The sequence below is a fragment of the Urocampus carinirostris genome, chromosome 8, assembly GCF_059441175.1.
Source record: "Urocampus carinirostris isolate Australia breed hairy pipefish chromosome 8, RoL_Ucar_1.0, whole genome shotgun sequence".
NCBI classification, from domain to species: Eukaryota; Metazoa; Chordata; class Actinopteri; order Syngnathiformes; family Syngnathidae; genus Urocampus; species Urocampus carinirostris.
The window spans coordinates 29,096,060-29,113,274 of NC_142356.1; positions in this window are offsets into that span (position 1 = coordinate 29,096,060).

The following is a 17,215-nucleotide window of genomic DNA, read 5'->3' on the forward strand; positions in this document are numbered from 1 at the left end:
GCTGCTAAATAATGCACCCCCATTAAAATAGACCACCTGAGCAGGTCGATTCAATAATGGAGAACCAAGTAAAGTTGTGCATTGGACAAATCACACAGGAGAACATTATATTTAATGAGTGGCTGAGGTTCTTGTTAATATTTAACAAGCACAGAGGACCACCTTGATGAATCTATTTATAGCCTCCAGAGCATGCCGGCAGCCAATTACAATAACACACAGACGCATATGCCCACACACACAATTACAGCCTGAGATTAATTACCTTCTTCATAGACGAAATGGGAATTCAATTCATCCTTTAGAATACAGATGTTTGATACCACATTTCTTAAACGATATTGATAATCAACTCTATTAAAGTTACCAATAACATAACCACATATTCATAACACAAATACATCATTTTTCCTTCAGTAAAAATAACCTTTTTGAATAAATACCTTTAAAGGAATTCCCAAATTCGTAAAATATATATTGTGAGAAAATAGTACATTATTTTATGCATAAAATCTGTATTTACTAACGAACGAGACAATTGTTCGTTAGTTGAAATTGTTTGTAAGTTGCTTCAGTGCTACATTTTGTTTGTTTAAGGTTTATCTAAGTATGTTAAAGGCTTGTATAAGTAACCTGTATTGTTTTGTACTAAATAATAAACATTTCATAAAATCTTATGCTCTATAAAGATAAATCAAGTTGAGTTTAACTTACTTTTGGAAGATGCGCTTCAAGAGGTCATCCTTCGTGGTAAAAAGTGGCCGAAAAAAAGCGCTGCGACCATTTTCTCAACCTTATCAAGCTTTCTTATTCCACTTTCGTTGCAAAACAAACGGCTCGCCTCTTCTTTACACTTTTCACCAACCATATTGAATGGATGCATGAGATATTAAACAATAAGAACGTCAAAGTTCTTAGCGCACTGGAGATACAGTATAGTATGTTTAAGCACGAACTAGGAAGAGGAAGCCGGATTTTTTCTTCGGGCTGGATGCTGGGTGACCTCTCACAGCGCCACCACATGCCAGTAGCTGCAGAAAGAGGCACTACAGTAATTTCCTGTTCTAGGAAAAAGGTGCAGACAATACAAAATCCAACTTACAGCAATGTTCGGATATTTTTCGATATCCCGAAAAAAATGTTCGGATCTACAGGAATGGTCGTAAGTAGGGGAGCGTGTATATATATATATATATATATATATATATATATATATATATATATATATATATATATATATATATATATATATTGAAATTGGTATATTTCAATTATCTTCAGAGATAATTTATTCAGATAATGCATTTTGAAAACAGCATGTCTTGTCTTTGTCATCCTGAGCCGTGACATCATCGGAGTAACACCAGCTCCTTAGCAAGCCAGTCACCATATTGTTTTACATGTTAATTAGTCGAATAGGTTACGAGTGTTTTGGTAGTTTTGTGGAGAATGCCTAAGCATGTGTCGCAGGTGGATGCGGTAATGGTACAACAAAGGGCGAGCATCCAGAAAGGGGCTATTTTGCAAAAAAACACGCCCACAGGGGGCTAACCAGGACCAATCCATGAAAGGCGGAAGCTACCTGGGTGGAAAAAGGCGAGGTTGGCCGATCGAAAAAAAACACGCAGTAAGCAGCCGGGCTTACCAGGAACCAACAACAAAAACGGGTAATAAAGAAACCAAGGAAAACAGGGCCAAACAACACATGGAGGGCAGCCAACGAATGCCAACAGGGACAAACAAAACAGGAAAGCCCACGTCAACAGGGAGCTCGCCAGATAAAATTATACCAAACGCAACACACGCGGTGAACAGCAAGTCACATTAGCCTACATGAAAGGAGGCGAAGACAAAGAAGGAACGCGCACTGTATCGTGAACAGGTAAACATACCTCCACAGCTTTTGTAGGTAGAAGCACCACACTCGGACAAAACAGTCACGAGGCCCCAAGTGACACGGTAAGCAAAGTCCCAATTTCTCCAAGCAAAAATGAGCAGTATGCAATTGCTGGCCTCACATATTGTGTGAATAGGATTCGCTATTGTCATGATGACTGATTAGGATCACCTGTGCCCGCTCGTTTGGCGCCAACCGCTGCGGGCCACTTGATTGGTTCCCTGTCATTTTTAAGCCCAATCCTTTCACTCACCTGTTGTCAGTCTGTCAGCGAACCTCTGTTTCTACAAGGCAAGCACTTGGACTCTGACTCCCATCCGTCCCGCTTTTAGCACTCGTTTTTTCCTCCCGACCGTTCCTGATCTCCCCATTTGTTTCCGGCTATGACCCGTTTTTGATCCCGACCACGTTTTTGCTCTCCTGTCCCGGCTATCGACCTGTTTTTCCATCCTTGACACCGCCATCTCCCGCTCCGGAAGATCCACTTCCGTATTCGGATCATGATCCGATTGTGTGAGCGACATGCTTCCCGCGTCCAGCGAGCACCAGATCGCGGGCGCTGCCCTTCCTCTTTCCATCAATAAACTTGAGGTTAACGCCACGCATATGGGTCCTGATTCCGTTCTGGTTGTGACAGCTATTTTGAAAGTGTGATGTTCTTTCAATGACATCACAGCTCTAGAGTCCCACCGTATGTGGATTATTTAGCAACACATTTGGGAATACCTTTAATTTACACCATAATACTTTTCCAGGGCAGCACAGCGGAGCAGTGGTTAGCGCGTGTGCGGCACAGTTCCAAGGTCTTGGGAACCTCCTGTGTGGGTTCAAATCCAGCTACCGGACTTCCTGTGCGGAGTTTGTATGTTCTCCCCGTGCTTGCGTGGGTTTCCTCCGGGCACTCTGGTTTCCTCCCACATTCCAAAGACATGCATTTCAGGTGGATTGGCCGGTCCAAATTGTCCCTGAATGAGCGAGCGAGTTGTCTGTCCCTGTGTGCCCGATGATTGCTGGGATGGGCTCCAGCACCCCCGCGACCCTACTGAGGATAAGAGGTGCAGATAATGAGATGAGATGAGATATTTTTCTAAATGTTGTTTTAATTAATGTGTTTTTATATTTGCTAAATGGCTAATAAGGGAATCAACTCGAATTGTCAGCCACACTTGCTACAACAACCGGAAGAAATTTGAAGGTCCTATTTGGAATGTGAGTAGCGCTGCTTTGGATTTGCTGATACACTTGGAGCTTCTAAATACATTTTGTGTCTGTGTGTAAGTCTGTTTGTGTTTCAATGCATCAGATTAGCGAGCTGAACTTGCGTCTCTCCCCGACCAAACGCCCGTTTCCTGTATGTCCTACTGAGACACAATCTGGATACACACAAACGCACACACATGCACGGTGCACCCGAGTCCATTGTAAAGCTTAGTTGTGTGTGCATATGCTTTGTTTATCTTTGGAACGGCATAAGATGTGAAATAGAGCGTGTTTGCGTGTGTGTGTGACAGGAAGTAAGCCTAACTGAGCATGTTTACGTCACGCGGCTACCCACAAAACAAAAAAACACATTCATGCATAAAAGATGAATTAAACACAAATAAACACAGGCATTCATATTTTCTAGACACTAATATGTTTATCCGCAGCAGTATTTCTGGCCCAGTTCTGTATCCTTTTTTCCTTCTTTATTGTTGTCTTTCTTTTCCACTACTCCACTATCACTTTCTTTCTCTTCTCCTTTTTCTTTTCTTCCCATCCTTTTTTTCACTTATGTAGATGTCTAGGCCCGTGGGCCACATCCTGAAGGTTTTCCACGGTCTTGAGATGATCTCGATTCATTACTGTACACCAGAAATTGGTACATATTTTCCCCCATGTACTTTACTATTTCTTGAAGAAAGTGCTGTTTTGGTTAAAACATGATTTTTTTTTAATTGTTATAATATACTCATCCATCCATCCATCCATCCATTGTCTTCCGCTTATCCAGGGTCGGGTCGCAGGGGCATCAGCCTTAAAAGGGAAGCCTAGACGTCCCTATCCTCCAGCTCATCCGACGGGATCCTGAGGCGTTCCCAGGCCAGCCTGGAGACATAGTCTCTCCAACGTGTCCTGGGTCGCCCCGAGGCCCCCTGCCGGTGGGACATGCCCGGAACACCTCCCGAGAAAGGCGTCCAGGCATCTTATCAGATGCCCGAGCCACCTCAACTGGCTCCTCTCAATGCGGAGGAGCAGTGGCTCTATACAGAGTCCCTCCTGGATGAGTGAGCTTCTCACCTTATAATATACTCATATTAAAAAAAAATTTAATGAAAGCAAATTGATAGCATTTTTCCCTTTAAAGTAAATGTAGTCCACTTTTGCTAAACCAGAAACTATAGGTTTCTGATGGTCAAGTCAAGTCAAGTCAAATTTATTTATATAGCCCTTAATCACAAAAATGTCTCAAAGGACTGCACAGGATTACAGTTACAAAATTACACAATTACCTGATCTTAAACCAGCATGGTGTCTAGAGACCGGCTTCTTACATTTACCGTTCATGATATGGGAATTTCACTTCAAAGACATTCGTGTTTTGTGCCTGTTGAAAATTAAATATTACAGACAAAGCAAAAAACAAATATTGCTTTATTTGTCTGTTAAGTTTAAAATTTAGTAGACACTCAAAATAAGGGAAGAAGACATTGCTGGAATTTAAACTTGCAAGGAGGACCGGGAAAAGAGCCTTCAGATAAGAGAATTCCATCCTGTCCTAAAGCCTTCCCCCGAGTCCCTCTTTTTATTTAATCTTCAAACTTACAAAAACAGATAAGCCCTAAGGGGTGCTGTTATCAAAGAACAGCAAAATGATTGGCCAACAATTAGCAACAATGATGTAACAGTCAAAACCACAAACAAAAATTGACGATAATAGTCGAAATAAGGAACTGGCGTACTATGAAATCCTTTGAATACCAAAATCAGAATAAATGTAGCCTTATCTCATCGTTTTGGGTTATATTTGTTGGGTTTTTAGTAAGTTCAGTCAGGTTCCTTGGACTAAATGCGCCATTTAAAAAAATATCAACATTCAATCAGTCCGGCCCTCAGCTCGTAGGAATTTCTTTATTTGGCCCTCTGTTCATTTGACTTGGACACCCCTGCTTTTTTTTTTTTTTCGCTTTTCTCAATTGTGTGGTATTTCTTGGACTTTGTTTCTCCCATTCCTATCTTTTTTTCCTTTACAGTACATCTTATTTTCCTATCCTACTTCCCTACCTGTATATCTTTCTTTCCATTGCCCCCATTTCTTCTCTTCTATTTTTCTGCAATGTTTCCTCTTCTCCAACTCTTGGCTTTGTCTTTCGCAAGTGAGAACCTGAGCTGCATTAGAAGAGGAAATTGTGGACTTGTGGGAAAGAAAAGGAAGGAAGGAGATTGTCTCTTCTATCGATCTGGTAATCCTCCATTCTTCTTTTGCTTCTTTGGGGATGAGGGGTTCGGGGGATGGAGAAAAAACGTAATCGGCTGCTGAAGGACAAGAAAGATTGGGGCTGACTGAACTACAGAGACTTCAGGAAGAATAGCCACAGCGGTATCTTGTGGTGTAGGCGTAGCACTGCAGGGAAGTGATATTCTTATATTTTTAGCGACATGTGTCCACTTTAGGTCTTCAACCGACTCAAAACCTGAATTAATCTAGAGAAGTTGTTCTTCAGCCCTCAAGATGCTCTGCCAAGCCTTTTCTGTAACTTAAGCAAGTGTAATGCATGCCCTGTTGATTCCAGGTTGGGTGTCACATAGCAAATGTTTAAACTAATTTAACAGTGTACATTATTTAGCGCTCTCTAGTGGTAAAAACCGTAATTCCTTTAAAAAAAACATCCATTCGAATAAGCAAAAATACATTAATGTTAGGCAGCACGGCGGCGCAGTGGTTAGCGCATGTGCGGCACAGTTCATGTCTTGGGAACCTCCTGCGTGGGTTCAAATCCAGCTCCAGACTTCCTGTGCGGAGTTTGTATGTTCTCCCCGTGCTTGCGTGGGTTTCCTCCGGGCATTCCGGTTTCCTCCCACATTCCAAAGACATGCATTTCAGGTGGATTGGCCGGTCCAAATTGTCCCTAGGTGTGAATGAGCGAGTAAGTTGTCTGTCCCTGTGTGCCCTGCGATTGGCTGGCAACCAGTTCAGGGTGTCCCCTGCCCACTGCCCGATGATTGCCGGGATGGGCTCCAGCACCCCCGCGACCCTACTGAGGATAAGCGGTGTAGCTAATGAGATGAGATGAGATGAGACATTAATGTTATATAAATCAGTGTTCTTGTTTGCCCGCGTCCCTGCGTCCTAGACGCATCATTTTTGCTGGGGACGCATCGTGTCAAGTCAACGTGCGTCCGCGGGACGCAACTTTTTTTTAAACAAAATTGTCATTGTTATCCGATTACTTTTTTTTTTTTAACAAAGATTTACCGCACTTCAAACTTTTCGTCAGGCAGATCCGCCATCGTTGTTTTGGTCTCGCGGTTTGAGTTTTCGTCTGCACGCTGATCTCGGCAAACGAGATCTCGTTGCTTTGAGATTACTTCATTGTTGGGATGCTTGTCGTCGAGGGAAGGTGAAGGCTAAGTATGCCCCCGAAAAAACAGTTAGTATTAAGTGAAAATAAACACAAAATTGGTAATTTATTCAGTGTCAATAATAAGTCGAAACATATTTATTTTCCCAATTCATATTTTCTTCTTTATTTTCTTTATTATTTCCTTTCCTTCTTTTCTTGCTTTATTCCTTATTCATTTTTCCGTTCTTTGATTTTCTCATTTTCTTTTATTTTTAGCCCTTTTAGTTGTAGTTTTAGTTGTTTTCTTTTTTCTAGTTTTCTCGTTTTTTACTCGTTTCTCTTTTCTTCTTGTTTTTTTCCCCCTGTTTTTTAATTTCCTATTTTTGCAAAAGGCTGGGCAAATACAATATGGGACCCTACTGAGGATAAGCGGTGCAGATAATGGATGGATGGATGTTGTTTTTTGGTAACGTAAAGGGACCTTAGTTTGTAATCTTCCTTTTGTTTGTAGCAATAGTTTTCAGTTACACAACACAATACAGTGTCACATAGTGGTCAAATAATACACATTCCCTTACACAAAAAAAGTTAACCTTTTGATGTAGCTTGTAGGTCAGGGGGGTGCAGTCAGGAATAGACAGGAAAACTCCCAGTATGTCCCAGTTTTGGGTCATATCCATCTGCGCTGTGAAGAACAGTCCAACTTTTAACATATTTGACAGAAATTGAGTGCTTTGTTTCAATCATTTCAATGAAAATGTATTTTTGTAATGTATACCTGTCAACCTGAGCCACTTGCTGCCCTCATTAATGATTGCAAATCCCCCCAATAAAGGTGCAGTCTGTAATATTTGGTGCCTCCTAGTGGTACAAAAAAACATTTAGTAAAAAAAATAAATGTTTTGAATACTAAGCAAAAATAGATGAACTATCTTACCAATGTTAATTTTCATAGACAAATCATAGGTCCAGAAATTTGACTCAGGCCTTGCTTCTGTGGACACCGAAACTTGCTTTGTGTTATGAATGTTGAAAATGTTCTATTCCACCTGTGTTTTCAGCATTTTTTTTCTGACTCTCATTGCTAGACATGTTATTAGCTTCTTGCATCCTGATAAATGGGACTCACTCTTGCCTTTTTTTGATCGGCTGGTAAAATTAGAATTGTCTTTATTGTCATCTGTATCAGCCTTGCGAAACATTGTATGCAACGAAATTACTGTAGACATGGCACTGTATAGACATAGTTTGCGTTTTAAAAGAAAATGTTATACTACTTTATCCTGAGTCAATTTTCTTCTCTTCACAGTCGTACACGAAGCTAAACTAATTAAGATAATTGTTACTTGTCAATGTCCATTAAGAGTTCCTCCAGCCACCCTCGCCTGTTTGCTCTTGCTATTGCTTTTGTGTGACATGAACAGACGATTGGGAGCTTTGCGCATTATTTTTTTCTCACCAAACAAACAGCGAGTTTCGATCGCTTTGAGTGCCCGTAGCAGCGAGACAATAGACAAACAAGGCGGCGACTTCTAGACAGGGATTCCACAAACTAAAAGGATCAGAAATTTCTCGACTAAGGATTTTTTGAGGGGTGGAAATTAACATTCTTGTGTTTTTCCTGGATAATCAAAAAAATAGTATTCAAATAAGTGTTTTTTGTAACTATATGAAGGTTTTTTTGTACCACTAGAAGACACTAAATGTTAGATACTGCCCCTTTAAGCAATAAGAAATAAACCCTAAAAACACAATGAAGTGCTTCTCGGTTTGAATACCTGAACCGTGTGTCGAGTATTTTAGATGGAGGGGGAAGAGCATTCCACAGCAACGGGGCATCCAATACACACACAAAAATCATTTAAAAGTAGATTCAAGTGCTTCAATAAACAATTAAATAAAAATAGTATAAATCAAATAAATGAATTAAGCACATGCAGCACTGAGCATCGCATTTAAAGCTCCAATACTTAACAGGCTAGCCCATGAACTCGAACAAAGTCGACATTGGATATTGTAGCTGGTGTTTTTTATCCTTTTCAAGGGGAACCAGCTTTTGATGTGAGGCCAGAGATGCGCCTCCACTTCCTGAGATTCGATCTGCAACCTCAGTGGAAATATCTAAATCTAAGCTTAAAACACACTTCTACTCTATAGCATATAAATAATCTATATTTTATGTTGATAATATGTGTATTATTTGCCCTCATGTAGATTTTAGATGAAGAGATGGTGTCATAATAGTCTGTAATCAAAATTTGCAATAGTCTTTGATCTGTGCAGCCCTTTGATACTATTTGTGATTAAGGGCTATAGAAATAAACATGACTTGACTTGGTAATGAACTGCGAGTCAGGTTGCGTGTTGATGACGTGTGATGAGAAGGCCCGCGTAACTGGTGTACCGCGTGACTATTTCAGGAAATAATGTGCAAGTTTTGAGTGGTTCGAAAATGTTTTTAAATAAAAATGAATAAACACTTTATTTTACCTCTTTTCCCCTTTTTGCAAATGCACAAAGTAACTCCAAACAATGCATGATACATTCTTACTCTTAATACACTCTTCAAATATAGTTTTTTTTGTTTCATTCAGAGCCTATTTTAGACAAGCATGTTATATATTTTTCTGTCCACCTGATAGCGGAGTCGAGGTAATGAATCATCTTGAAGCCCTTACCTGTGTATGGAGCATTTCACTGCTTTAACGGATTTAATTCTGCCATCACTGACGGCACCTGTTTACTCACAGCAAGAAAGACTATGTAAGAAAGATCATTCGTGTTAAACACGTTTCTTTGCCAACTAAATGACACAAACAATTCTTTCAGCATATTTCTTATTTCTTTACCTCAGAAATACGACTAATATACCACTGCAGAAATACTACAAGAATACTAAAAAAATACTACTGCAGAAATACTACGATAATCTTACCCAATGCTTATTCTATTGCAACCTGGTCATCCTGAAAGGGGGATTACCACTTGTGAGGGCCCTTCTCAAGGTATTCTATTTCCCTCGTAGTGAGGTTTTGAGTTTTTCCTCGCCAGCATGTTGGTTTAAGATCAAGTAACCTGTGCAGTCCTTTGAGACATCTTGTGTTTAAGGGCTATACAAATAAATTTGACTTGACTTGACTACTATAGAAATAGTACAAACATACAACAAAAATACCACTACAGAAATATGACGAAAATACAATTACAATAATACTATAAAGATACTACTACAGGAATATGACAAAATACAAGCACAGTAAAATGGCAAAAATACTACAGATATACTACAAAAATCTTACGACAAAAATACTACTGCAGAAATACTACAAGAATGCTACATTAATTCTAATGCAGAAATACTTCAAAAATATTACTGTAGGAATGTCACAGAAAAATATCTACTACAAAATACTACTTGAGTAGTAGTACAATATTACGCTAACCTCTACATTATTAGTGATTGTAATTGCCCTTATCTTCCAATAATAACCTTACAATTACTATGCGGTACCTATTTACTCACGGCAAGTCAGAGTATGTAGAATAAAAAAAAAAATATTTGTGTAAACAAGTTTACTTTTTTACCAAATAAACGTTTGTTTGAGAAAAATATATATTTATCACAATGCAGTTGGCTTCCTGATTACCGTACTCAAGTTTCAATTGACTTTCAAATTGTGTCTATTTCAATCGTTATTATAAGTTTTGGTACAATTAGGATTAAATCGACGCTCCCTACAACTACAACCAGATGAACTTGTTTCACCAGATTACCATGTCAATGCAAAGTCAGCATTATCATCTTTACTGAAGCACTGTTTCTGTATCTGCTTTCACGTCATCACAGTGTTTGGCCATTGCTATGACTTATACATGAGATATGTTATTTTGCTACTGCTCTCTGGAGCCACTATGCTTAGCAGCAACATTTTATTGGGCTGAGTCTTTCATTAATAATTTGCTCGCTTGTGGAGCAGTGGAACTGGGTGGCATCTGCATAATACTTGAAATCATTTCAGCTGAAGAAATCCTCAAGGGAGATGAGACTAGTGCTGCAGCTAACGATTATTTTATTAATTGATTATTTTTTTCGATTGATCAATCAATCAATCAATCAATCAATGAGATTTTTTTTAGAAAAACAATTTACAATTTTTAATTTCTTTTTTAATTCTTTATTCCAAAATTAAAATTTTAGACGGATAAAAAATAGTGCTCAAAACAACAGAATTTTCTATAATATAAAATAATTAAGAAATCCCAATTCAACTAGGAATAAAAATTCACATTAATGTATGGTATATACCTGAAAATATGCAAGATACTCTTTTCCTACCACCTTATCCAAAGATCAAATTACTTTTGGACTTAACATACAAAACTAGAAGAAGAATCTCTCTCTCTCTCTCTCTCTCTCTCTCTCTCTCTCTCTCTCTCTTTATATATATATATATATATATATATATATATATATATATATATATATATATATATATATATACTACTTTTTCCCTATATACAGTGCATCCGGAAAGTATTCACAGCGCTTCACTTTTTCCACATTTTGTTATGTTAGAGCCTCATTCCAAATTGTATTGATTTAATCTCTTATCTCAAAATTCTACACAAAATACTCCATTATGACAATGTGAAAAAGTTTTTTTTTTTTACTTTTTGGGAATTTATTAAAAATAGAAAACTAAGAAATCACATTTACATAAGTCTTCACAGCCTTTGCCATGAAGCTCAAAATTGAGCTCAGGTGCATCTTTTTTCCACTGATCATCCTTGAGATCTTTCTACAGCTTAATTGGAGTCCACCTGCAGTAAATTCAGTTGATTGGACATGATTTGGAAAGGCACACACCTGTCTATATGAGGTCCCACAGTTGACTGTGCATGTCAGGGACAAACACCAAGCATGAAGTCAAAAGAACTGTCTGTAGACCTGCGAGACAAGATTGTCTTGAGGCACAAATCTGGGGAAGGATACAGAAAAATCTCTGCTGCTTTGAAGGTCCCAATGAGCACAGTGGCCTCTATTATTCGCCGATTGGAAGACATTTGGAACCACCAGGACTCTTTCTAGAGCTGGCCGGCCTTCTAAACTGAGCGATCGGGGAAGAAGGGCCTTAGTCAGGGAGGTGACCAAGAACCCAATGGTCACTCTGTCAGAGCTCCAGCGTTCCTCTGTGGAGAGAGGAGAGCCTTCCAGAAGGACAACCATCCCTGCAGCAATCCACCAATCAGGCCTGTATGGTAGAGTGGCCGGACGAAAGCCACTCCTTAGTAAAAGGAACATGGAAACCCGTCTGGAATTTGCCAAAAAGCACCTGAATGACTCTCAGACCATGAGAAACAAAATTCTCTGGTCTGATGAGACAAAGATTGAACTCTTTGGTGTGAATGCCAGGTGCCATGTTTGGAGGTAACCAGGCACCGCTCATCACCAGGCCAGAGTCCAGACTTGAATCCGATCGAACATCTCTGGAGCGATCTGAAAATGGCTGTGCACAAACGTCTCCCATCCAACCTGATTGAGCTTGAGACTTATTGCAAAGAAGAATGGGCAAAACTGCCTAAAGATAGGTGTGCTAAACTTGTGGAATCATATTCAAAAAGACTTGAGGCTGTATTTTCTGCCAAAGGTGGATCAACAAAGTATTAAGCAAAGGCTGTGAATACTTATGTAAATGTGATTTCTTAGTTTTCTACTTTTAATAAATTCAAAAAAAGGAAAAAAAAACTTTTTCACATTGTCATAATGGAGTATTTTGTGTAGAATTTTGAGATAAGAGATTAAATTAATACAATTTGGAATGAGGCAGTAACATAACAAAATGTGGAAAAAGTGAAGCGCTGTGAATACTTTCCGGATGCACTGTATATATTCATTCATTCATTATCTGCACTGCTTATCCTCAGTCGGGCCACGGGGGTGCTGGAGCCCATCCCAGCTTTCTTCGGGCAGTGGGCAGGGGACACCCTGAACTGGTTGCCAGCCAGTCGCTGGGCACCCAGACACAGACAACTTTTTAGGGTTAGGGTTAGGGTCAGTCACACGTAGGGACAATTCGGACCGGTAAAATAACCTGACATGCATCTTTTTGGAATGTGGGAGTAAACCGGAGCGCCCGGAGGAAACCCACGCAAGCACGGGGGAGAAAATGTAAACTCCACACAGGAAGGTTCAATCTCATGACTTCAGTTCACAGTTCTGAGGTTTGCATCAAAAATGTAAAATGTAAAAATGTAAACCCACTTTTCAAAGTTTTGGCGACAAATGTGTTTTTTGTTTTTTTCCTTTGGATATGATAAACATTCCCAATGCAAAAAATGTATTTATAATATGCTTAAGAATATGCCCCTTGTGTTGAGTTAAACATGTCATCATTATTATTTCTCTTTTTAATTGTATTTATTTATTTTCATATTTTTTCCCTTGTGTTTCTGCAACACTTTCTGTTCCCTTGAAAAGTGTGGTGTTTTAATCTTTTGTGCCAATGTTTATTTTCTGTTTGATGCAATGTTCAGTAAAAAAGCATTTAAAAAAATTAAGATACTTTTTTAAAATAAAAATGTCTTCCGGGCGCTCTCTGCTGGACCAAAATGGTACTAAACCTTAAAGTTTACAACGAAATTCAATGCACTTTTTTGCATTAATTTAACGTGCTTAGTGAGCTCATAAATTGTGCGACACAACAAATCCATGGTGAAATTAGTTGACACACTTTTAATAATCGATTTGAATCAGTTTTATGTGTTTGTTGTTGCAGCTCTGGATGAGATATATATTTTTTAAAGGAGGCTAGAACAGAACCTTGTGGAATACCAGAAGTGACTGAAAATGAGGCGCATTCCAAATTTTGACCAGCGGTAAATAGAGTAAATCCTATGATATTATGAGGATCAGGTCAGAATTTAAAAGTAAAAAGTAACCGTGCAAGTACAGCTACCCCACACTTCCAGGCTTAAAGGTCAGGATAGAGCAAGACCGGCATGTCCAGGTTTTAGATTTCCAAATAAATGCAAAAGGGAAAAAAGGAAGGAGAGTGATTTTTTTTTTTTTTTAGTGAACCAAGAACTTTGGTCTTCTTGGCCACTACCCAGGATGCTTTAGAAACTTTTCCTTCTCCACCATACCTGATTCCAACATTGAAGTCTACTAGCAGGATTCTACAGAGCTTTCAAGCAAAATGTCAATTTGTATTCAGATATGGCAGACAATGCTGTTGCTGCCTAGTTAGTAAGGTGATCGGTCGGTGATACAATCAGTATGTCCATTAGTCAGTCAGTGAGTTGTTTAGTTACTCAGTTAGTTGCTTAGTTAGTTACTCTGTTAGTATTACATTTAGTTTGTAGAATAGTCAGTTTGTCTGTGAGTGAGTGAGTTCATTAGTTAGTACTGTATTTTTCAGTCAGTTAGTTACAAAAAGTGAGTATACCCCTAACATGTCTGCAGATATTTGATTATAATGTTTAATAGAACATCACTGAAGAAACATCACTTTGACACAACGAAAAGAAGTCTGTCAACCATGGCTTACTGGAAAGGTATCCTCTGGTCTGATTAGACAAAGATGTTTTTTTTTTAGCTCAGATGGTGTGAAGCATGTGTGGCGGCAACCAGGTAAGGAGTACAAACAAGTTTGTGTTGTGCCTAAAGTCAAGCATGGTGTTGAGAATGTCATGGTTTGGGGCTGTATGAGTGCAAGCGTAATTAGGGAGTTCCATTTCATTGAGAGAAACACAAACTCAAGGATGTACTGTGAAATACTGGAACAGAGAATGGGACAATGTCCCAGCCTGACAATGACCCCAAATACGCTTCTAAGATGACCAAGACATTTCTAGAGGGGGTAAAGGTAAAGGGAATGGACTGGCCTGTCCCCAGATCTAAATCCAATATAACTTCTTTGGGGCATCTGTAAGCGAATGGAGGAGAAGCACAATATCTTGAATGCCCCCAGCTCAACCATTTTGTCATGGAGGAGTGGAAGAGCATTCCTGTGAGAATCTGGTGAAATACATGGTCAGAAGGGTTAAAGTGGTTCTGCAAAATCATGGCGACCACACAAAATATTGAACTTTGGGAACTTTTCCTTAAGGGTGTACTCACTTTTTTTACAAAGGCTTTAGCTACTAAAGGCTATTTTTAGAGTTTTTTGAAAAGGGAAATACATTTACACTGCTATTTAAGCTTTACACAGACTACATTTCATTGTGTCAAAATGAGGTTTCTTCAGTGTTATTCAATTAAACACTATGATGAAATCACTGCAGAAATATGAGGAGTGGACTCACTTTAGTGACATACTGTAGTTAGTCATGTAGTTGACTGCCAGTTAGTTATAGGATGATCACGTAGTCAGTTATCCATCCATCCAGTATCTGCACTGCTTATCCTCACTAGGATCAGGGGGGTGCCCACCCCAGCTATCTTTGGGCAGTAGGGTGGTCCTTATTTTTCGACTTTTAAAATTTCATGCTCTGACCCCTTGAATATGTTCCAATATATACAAAACGTAATTAGGCAAAGTTTCATCAAAATCAAAGGATATTTAGAGGTCGCTCAAGGCCTCTGAAATATTGGTATGAAAAATAAGGATTTTTCGCACATTATATCAGACCTAGTGTACAAAGTTACTGGCACAATAAATAATTGTTCAATAATAAAACTGCATAAATACATGTCAATGAAATACTTATCTGACCACACCAGTAAATAATTTTGACTGTCTTTCGGATTTCAAGGAGAACAATTGTCACAAATTGGATTGGGATTATTGTGGCATTCGTTTTGACTGGCTTTCTATTATCGATTAGTATCACAGTGCCTTAGTGGTTTCAGATATTCACCACACTGAGTTCTGATTGTCAAACGTGTCACAAAAATAAAGATGGCTTCATCAAAGAGATCAAAAAAATATCTTCTGCCTCATGAAGAGGATATAACAGGGTGTAAACTACCTTCGATTCAACAAGTTTTGGGTTATTTTTTGTATCGACACATCGAATGCAAAGAGACTATCAGAGTTGCAGCAACAGCCACTGTAGAGAAATTGACATCTTTCTGGCTCAGAGCACGGATTCCTGTACGTCACACACAAGACATGGTGAAAAAAGTTGAGAAACTATTTGCTGAGTGGCAGGGACTGAAAAAGAATTCAACTCGTGAAACAGACACAGAGAAAAAAGGAGAATGCGTTCAAAGCCAACTTCAACAACCTGTTTGATGTGGCACATGCTGAAGCCTTGACTCTAATTAAGATGGAAGAAGACCGCGAGTTTCATTTGGCACAGAGAGAAGATGGACGACGTGGCTCGATGACATCGGTAGACAAGGTCCTTGAGAAAAAAGAAAAAGCCACACAGAAGAGACAATATAAAGAGGAAACCAGAAAGCGTAGATCCGATCAAGAAATTGAGGCGATGAGTCAATCAGTGACATTGGAGGGCAGCAGTGAAACTTCGGATGAGGAGGAGTCTGGCAACTTTTCTCCAGACAGCGTTGCCTGCAGTAGCTCAACTTCCGATACCAACCAATCTAAAAGAGGCAGAAAGCAATCTCGAGATCTCCAACAGCTTCTTGGATGCAGAACCGACCACATGGAATGGCCGCATTGATTATAGAGAGGCATGTGACAAGGTGAAAGCATTGTCTGTCATCAATGACCACGCAGAGCGAGGCGTCGCACTGATTCAAAACTTCAATGGTCGTCTCACCCACAATGAAGAACAATTACAGTACCTGTTACTGGTGGTTGCAGAACATCGCAAAAGGTTCCCGAATACTCAAAAACAGACCATCGTGAAACAGAACACTTTGTGAACATACACAACATTTGATGATAGGCTATGTTACAATGCTAAACTTAATGATTTGTTGAGGTAATTGCTGAACTGAGAGCAAACGCATTGTTTTTCCAAAGACAATCGGCCTGTTTTATGTGAACTCTGAACTGGTGATTTGGAAATTATTATTCGACTATTACTCGGTAGACTGTTTGGTGTTGGCTTGGTTCTATTTTCACTTATCATATTGTTTTTGTACTGTATGCACATCAAACTGTAAGATTTGTTTTCACACTGTTTTGCATAATGCACATGATCTGTGTTGGTGAAGTTGCAAATTTAGTTCATTTTATTGACGCCCAAATTTGGATGTTATTTGGAAATGCCGATCACGCACAGTGAATGAAACCTCGAAAGGGTGGTGGCTGTTGAGGTAAAAATAAATACAATATTGTTATATTTACTTGTAACTTTTCTTGTGTTACAATTATAAGCAATGGACTTAAATTGGATGTTCTAAAACGCCGTACACATAGGGTTAAGATTTCCGTTTTTTCTCGAAAATTGCCAAAATTTTACCATTTTGGGAAATTTCAAAGTCGTTGAGCTACCTCTAAATATTATCCAAATTGTTCAAAATTGCACACAGTGTGTTTTTATCGATATAAGAACATATGCGGGGGGTCAGAGCCCAATATTTCCCCCCAAAAAATTTTGACCCCCATTAAGGACCACCCTATTGGGCAGGGGGCAGAGGACACGCTGAACTGGTTGCCAGCCAGTTGCAGGGCACAGTGACAGACAACTTGCTCACTCATCTAAACCTATGGACAATTTGTACTGGCCAATTAACCTGACATGCATGTTTTTGGAATGTGGGAGGAAACCTGAGGGGCCGGAGGAAATCCGCGCAAGCACAAGGAGAACATGCAAACTCTGCACAGGAAGGCTGGTAGCTGGATTTGAACCCATGACCTCA